The sequence below is a fragment of the Tribolium castaneum genome, chromosome 2 (genome assembly GCF_031307605.1).
Source record: "Tribolium castaneum strain GA2 chromosome 2, icTriCast1.1, whole genome shotgun sequence".
Lineage (NCBI taxonomy): Eukaryota > Metazoa > Arthropoda > Insecta > Coleoptera > Tenebrionidae > Tribolium > Tribolium castaneum.
Window position 1 is genome coordinate 13,054,263 of NC_087395.1, and position 7,420 is coordinate 13,061,682.

General features: G+C 35.1%; 1 long non-coding RNA gene across 1 annotated transcript; it reads left to right on the forward strand.

The window, feature by feature from the left end:
* Nucleotides 1–1,060: 1,060 nt before the first annotated feature.
* On the forward strand, nucleotides 1,061–7,333 carry LOC135265379 (uncharacterized). Its single transcript, XR_010333020.1, has 4 exons — nucleotides 1,061–1,178; nucleotides 1,244–2,401; nucleotides 2,531–3,853; nucleotides 7,102–7,333. It is a non-coding gene; the product is annotated as an uncharacterized LOC135265379 (long non-coding RNA).
* The last annotated feature ends 87 nt before the right edge of the window (nucleotides 7,334–7,420 follow it).

A 7,420-nucleotide genomic window follows, 5' to 3' on the forward strand; every position in this document is an offset into this window, starting at 1 on the left:
TCGTTTTTTATCCTAATCTATAGTAATTTGTAAATTGAAACCTACTCGGTGAAAACACATTTATTTTCATTCTTTTGGTCAATCAATTGCACTTTGCCATTCCTGAGACAAACTTACAAATATTCGCTGTCGGACGAGACACAAACGAGTCTATCTAGTAAAGCTGATTAAATTCAACTCAAAAAATTGGACTTTCTGATTGGTCAACAACAACGGTCACACGGGAGTACCAACGTGTTGAATAAACTAACTACAATTTCATGAAAACATTGTTTTAAATACGGTAGAAAAAAAGTGATGCATTGGAATTTACTGAGATTAAGTTAATTTAATAATGGACCTGAACGAGGCTTACTTTTTAGTTGCGTTTATTTTATTTATAAATTGTCTAATTTTGGTTACTGCTACCAAATGTTGGTGATTCTTATATCTTGAAAAGTGGCGGTTACCAAGGTTTAAATGCAAGAGTCTTGTGAAAAACTTGCTTGACATTATTATTAAAAATCAATCAAAATCGGAAATAAGATTAATTTAAAAACTGTGTTTCTAATCCTGTTGTATAACCAGCTCCAATACAAAAGAGTTTTTAGAATAAAAAGGTTAGTCGATTTTATTAAAAGCGTACACAATACCGTAAAAAGTCAGTTAAAAATAAATGCTAAGCCATGGTAAGTAGAAACATGGTTGTAACCCAGTGGTAATGACCTTTTTAGTTAATAATGTTGTTTAGCTTGATAACAGCGCAGTGAAAAAGAACAGGCCCTCCACTAGGAGTAAAGAAATAGAAAAAGATCTCATCCGGTCTTTTAGCCGTCAATGCAAATTTATGCACACTAATAATTAAATGCATAATGATTAAAAGACAGAGGCATAAGAAGGAGACAACTCTAGCACACAAACCAATAGTTTTAAAAAAAGATTTGTCCCGCAGGAGTATTTTGTAATGCAATTATTGGAACTTGCAAGTTAGCTGTTTAGAGGTTCGGCAATTGGATTCAAATTACGACACACTCAAAACGAGGACAAAAATGCGATTATTATTATTTCCGTAATCGGGACAGTCAGTCGTTGGGTGCGGGGCGTGAGCGACCCCTGCGTATCGTCATCATTTTGGGATGTGGTGACGTATAAACGAGCCCTTTAGAGTTAGTGGTTGCACTGTGTTTAATTCTTAAAACGTAAGTATTTCTTTTCTTTAATTTTGTATAAATAAACTATTTTTGTAAATTCGCTTTTTTTCTAGTTAAGTTGTCGTAAACAGCGTTGAGGTTGATTATTTCAGTTTAAGAAAGTTTAATGTATTGTAAATAAAAATAAATACAACAATTTCGGAAGCAACGACGAGAGGCAGAGTAGTCGCTACTCCCAAATTTTTGTCACCATCCGTTTTTAATCCGTGCGGTGAAAATCCGATTCAGTACATGCGGATTTACGAAAAGACAGCAGTTGTAAATGGGTGGAGTAACACCCACAAAATCGCTTATTTTGACTGCTTTATGGAAGGAGCTGCAGCAGTCTGGGTGGCTGATTATACAAGCAGAGATGAAAATCGCAACAAAAAGTGGTTAGATTTGAAATAAGATTTTCTTAGGGAATTCGGAGGTGAAAAGAATTAGGAAATTTCAAAACGGAAATAGATGCCATTGTGGTCGAAAAATTGCCTAAGCCGGTTATTTTGGGGACGAAATTTTTACATAAATTTAGAGCTTGTGTAAATTTTGACGACGGCAGTATTAAATTGCGAAACGGTTTTGATAAAGTAACTTTACATTTCGACACAAAAGAACACGAATTCAGCAAATCTTTTGTTGCTAAGCAGGTTAAAGGTATGAAGCATAGCGTCTCAAAAATGACCCGAACTACAGTCAACGCGAATATTACTCTATTTGCTGATGATGCTAAACGTAACACCATAACAAACCATGACCTACGATATGGCTTTGACCTAGTGAAGAGAAATGGGAGACAATTTTGCAAAAAAGGAAATTTCTATACAAAGAAATATGAAACCAGAAGAAATATAGGTTTTTCTAAAACAATCAGTCAATTGCGAGAATTATCTGGGTTGAGAAACAAACCAAAATCCCTTTTGAAAGAAACAAAAAAATTTTCTAAAGTGCAGTTGGATGAAAAAATGTTGACTACATTTGAAAGCGACAGGTTTAATCAGAAGAAGATAGACGACTGTAGAAAAAGATACGCAAGCTATAGGTTTAGAAATGGTGGAAAGAAATTTATTTTCTCAAAAAAAAATAGACGTGATGAAATGCAGTGGAGGAATCCGAATTGTATTCATAGCTTTATCGGAACGAAACCATTTCATTTAGAATCGGGTTTAGATTACAAAAGAAGAAAAGAAACAGATAAATCTGTAAAAAGAGAAGAAAATTGGAGCACTGGGGTAAAGAAAAGATTTACTAGTATCTGACAAAAAAAGAGGGTGTTAATATTAAGGTTTTTTTTGTTGGATACGTAATTTGTAGATAATTAGGAAAAATTTTATGAAAAGTTTTAATAATTTTGTTTTTAGGACTGTCACTTTTAGCTGGTATGGAACAATGAAACTTTAGGTGCGACCAATCCAGGAATAGAAGTCTTTTATGGGATTTTATTAAGGTTTTTAGGAATGCGACGTCGAAAACACATTTTTTCTTTTAAAAACGATAAGTGCACAAGGGAAAAAGTAAAAAAAATAAAGGTAAAAATGTGAGCTCACAAAGTAACGGCCATATCATAATTAATTACAATATTTTTTTAACTTAAGTTGTAAATTTGTACGTCCAAACCATTTATTGGGGTGTTTTGTTTAACAGTGGTTAGCCAGAAAAATCGCTGCTAGGCAAAATGTCTTAATAAACAAATCAGATGAGTTTAAAATCGGAACCAAAAAAAAATTCATGCCAGTCTGTTTAGTCCTAGGAGTTCTGGAAATGTAGAGTTAATACTTAATAATTTGTTATTTTATTGGATGCTTAGATATAAAAAAAATAAATTGATGTTTCTTGTTTTTTTGTCGGTGTTTTTGCGCTCCAACACCCAAGAGAAGACACGAAGAGAGGATAAATCCCGGAACTTGTGAGGGATCAAGTGTGGACTGACCAGGGATGGCTGAAAGGGAAGCGAGACTGTCGCAGCAGGTTTACAGTAAAACATAACCCCTTGACGACACCGTTCAAATTCTGGCTGTGAAACACCAACTTGCCAGAAGGCATCAGCTGTACACCCAAGAGAAAGAAAAAGAAGAAGATGAAGAAATGTCCTTACAGTCTTAAAAGTATCGACATTCCCTGGGACATTGTCGACAATTAGTTACTATCTACAATTGAAGAGGATACATAGCCAAAGCTCCTGATAGAAAGTCGATATTACGTCAAAAAAAAGCAAAATCGGGCCGTTAGGATACAGTGTTCTACGACGGTGGGTCAGAAAAATAGAAGAGTTTTTTTTACGCCGATCTTGAAGCTTTTCTCTGGTCCATGTAACGGAAGAACTGAAGAATGGCAGTTATGTGGGATGTTGGAAAATTTTTAGGTTGTGATTGTTAGGGTAGATATAGGAACAATTGTCGGGGCGACAATTTCGAAGGGCCGGGCACATGTCACGCAGGAGTATTTTGTAATGCAATTATTGGAACTTACAAGTTAGCTGTTTAGAGGTTCGGCAATTGGATTTAAATTACGACACACTCAAAACGAGGACAAAATTGCGATTATTATTATTCCCGTAATCGGGACAGTCAGTCGTTGGGTGCGGGGCGTGAGCGACATCTGCGTAACGTCATCTTTTTGAGATGTGGTGACGTATGAACGAGCCCTTTAGAGTTAGTGGTTGCACTGTGTTTAATTCTTAAAACGTAAGTATTTCTTTTCTTTAATTTTGTATAAATAAACTATTTTTGTAAATTCGCCTTTTTTCTACCACCTGAGCAAAGCCCTAATCACGCAAGGCGTGACAGCTTCAACAAAAACATTCAGGTTTTATTAAACAATACATAAAATTACATGGCGCGAAAATATTAATACATAGTGTTTTCCCTTCAAACGTAGCCAATTAATTACGTATTAGGTTTCATTCCCTAGGCGCTAGTCACCCCCATTTTAAAATTTTAAATAGCACCCTTAATTTTTGGAAAAAGAAGAAAAAGCTTGCCTAATCGTAAAAAAATCGGAATTTGTTTCTGAGTTAGGGGTGGTTTTAAAAAGCGGGGGGTACAATTTAAAGTTCTAATTAAGAGGATCATGTAACCTAAAATGAAGGTTATGCTAGTTTTAGACTCTTGTCTTCCAATACGAATCGATATATTCTTTATTTAAGGCGGCCCCCGAGAACTGTCAAAATGATCTGTTCATACTTTTATACATATCTCAAAAAATAGACCACGGAGCAGTACCAAACAAAAAGCAAAATGATTAGAAATTAATTCCCCACAAACCTACACATTTTTTTTGGTATTGAATCTGTTTTCATAGTCTGCTGATCAGAGAATTGGGTGCCAAACGCAAGATACTGCACAGGGGGACGAGTAGACATCCAAAAGTGGCTTAACGTAAACCCGTCCTTGCAAGCTGACGGCGCGCACGGTCGAAATAGCAATGGGCGGAAACCGTATGTCTTTAAAAACTTGTGGAACTAAAATAGTAAATAAGTAAAAACGAAGTCGACTAAAATGTTCATTTATAAAAAAGTACACATCAAAACGTTACATTGTCAAAATCGGAAATGCCTATAAAGTTGCACCATTAAAATCACGCTTGTCTAAAATGCTATAAACCAAAATGATACATACGACTAGCGGCTAGCCCCTGCCGGTCTACAAATGTTCGCTCAGTCGAAATGTTGCGAGCGAGGTCGGAACAGTACGAACGGAGACCATAACGGACTTCTCATTTCAGCTGGGCATATTGGAATAGTGGTTTTTATGGAAATATGTTGCGCGTGGCTGGGGCTTCGCCCCAGTTAACTAAAAGGAAACAAACCCCACGACCAATTAAACTCGAAAACGTGGAACTCGAAACGTGGAATAGTGTTTATGTTTATGAACTGTACGCCACCCTAGCTCCATAAAAAAACACTATTCCACGTTTCGAGTTCCACGTTTTCGAGTTTAATTGGTCGTGGGGTTTGTTTCCTTTTAGTTAACTGGGGCCAAGCCCCAGCCACGCGCAACATATTTCCATAAAAACCACTATTCCAATATGCCCAGCTGAAATGAGAAGTCCGTTATGGTCTCCGTTCGTACTGTTCCGACCTCGCTCGCAACATTTCGACTGAGCGAACATTTGTAGACCGGCAGGGGCTAGCCGCTAGTATACATACGCAGTCGAGATTCACTCATGTTTAGCTCATAGATGTCGCTACAGATCCTATCTAAACTAAATACCGAAAAACGCAAAATTTCTATTTATTTTATTCTTACCCATTTTATTCTAATATGATAAAATTGATTTTGACCACAAGGAGTTTGGCTATACGTACGATCTGATAATACGCTCTATGTGAAACGAAACACTTTCGTTAAAAATTAATAACGTTGACATATAATCAATAAAAAAATAATTTCGCCTTTTTCATTGATTATTATAATGTGCTCAGCAAATTATTCAGTATGGAATACGCCCAAAATTCTTTTCAGTGCAGAGCAACAAAAAAAGTAAATTTTCAATGATGCAGTATATCGGGCCAAAAGTTGCAGATGCCGTAGGCTAATTGTAAAATTAGGCGTATTATAAAAAGCGAAGCCATATTGTAAACGACTGGGCAAATTGTAAATGAATGTCGGTTTTTTGTAATGCGACTGAAAATTTTAGGCGTATTATAAAACGCCTAACCAGTTTTCGTCACATTGTAAAATACCTATCGTTCTTTTACAACACGACTCAAAAGAACCTAAATTGTTTAGGCGTATTATAATGCGCAAGTCAGTACTATTGAAATTTATGCTTTAAACATTAAATTTATGTTATTAATTATCGCTTTAAAATGCTGGAAGACACAGAAATTACCATCATTAATAATGGGTTGTATTATCAAGAAATACAAAAAAAAATTCCGGTGATATCTATAAAGTATAGAAAAATAAAATTAACCTCAAAACCAAAATACTACTGGGTGAATTGATAGTTGTGAAAACAGGTATTTCAGAGGGTGAAAGCCTGATACCAGTGAAAGTAGAACTTAAAATACAATTTGCCTTATTAGAATGTTTACAGTTCTTGAGATATAAAAGGATTTCTGTCGACAAGTACATTCAAATTTGGGGTGCAATTTTATTATTTTTTTTATTAAACTACCTAATTAAAATTATAATAGAAGGTGGAATTTTATAAAATGTAACATTCTTTTACAAAACTAACAAGTATTCAATAATTGTTCTGGTCAGATCGCCTACGTGTGGCACTTGTCACAAAAAACTGTCTCGGTTAACATTACAAAACAATGACAGATAACAGCTGTCAGTGTCTGGCCAAAAATGCAGCCAAAAATTTACACGTTCAACTGAGCTCGCAGTTGCAGTTGGAACGTCTGCATACAATAATCATAATTTGCAATGTAATTTTGATCAAAAACTCCTAAATACAAAAATAAGACATTTAAACAGTTGACAGCAAACCATGTAAACTTATAACGCAACCTACATATGTTCATGCTAGAAACAGAAAACCACAGCAAACCACGACCAGAACAATTATTGAACACTTGTTACTAAATGTCACCAGTCATTTTCTAAGTGGGCACCATTAAAAACTATTTTACCTGCTTTGCCTGAACCCTGCCTAATTATTATGAATGATGCCTCTTACCATTCTGCTTTATTAAAAAAATTTCCAACACCTGCACGGAAAAAGGAGAAAATAAAAGAGTGGCTAAGGAAAAAATATTGCTTTTTCGGAAAACGATTTTAAGGCTGATTGGCTTATGACAATTAAAGAGCTTAAGCCAAAGAAAGAGTATGTTATCGGAATATTGGTAAATGAACATAGCCACCGAGATTTAACACTTATCATTGCCAATATAATGAACTAGTGTGAGCTCAAGCGAAAAATTATTACGATAAACATGTTGGGTATTGTTCTTCGAATAATTTTAATTTAAAAATTATAGGACGAGAGTCTACCATCTGTCACACCAGAAGAGTAGCAGAAATGTGGCCGAGATTGTGAAGAGCTAATTTAAAAAAAAAATTCGAATCAAATTTTTTTGGATGATGTAGGGTAATTAATTAGTTATTAATCTTGATCAAGGCAGTGATGAGAGTGAAGAAGAAGAATAGAATAGTGTTTCTGATGACGATTAACTAAGTACCTATTTATATTTTTTTAATAAATAAATGTTTTGTGAATCCTTGTTTCATTTATGAACTGCTTGAGGGTTCCTGGTAAACACACCTTGCCTTTGTGTTTATTTGTGCCGAAATTGCGTC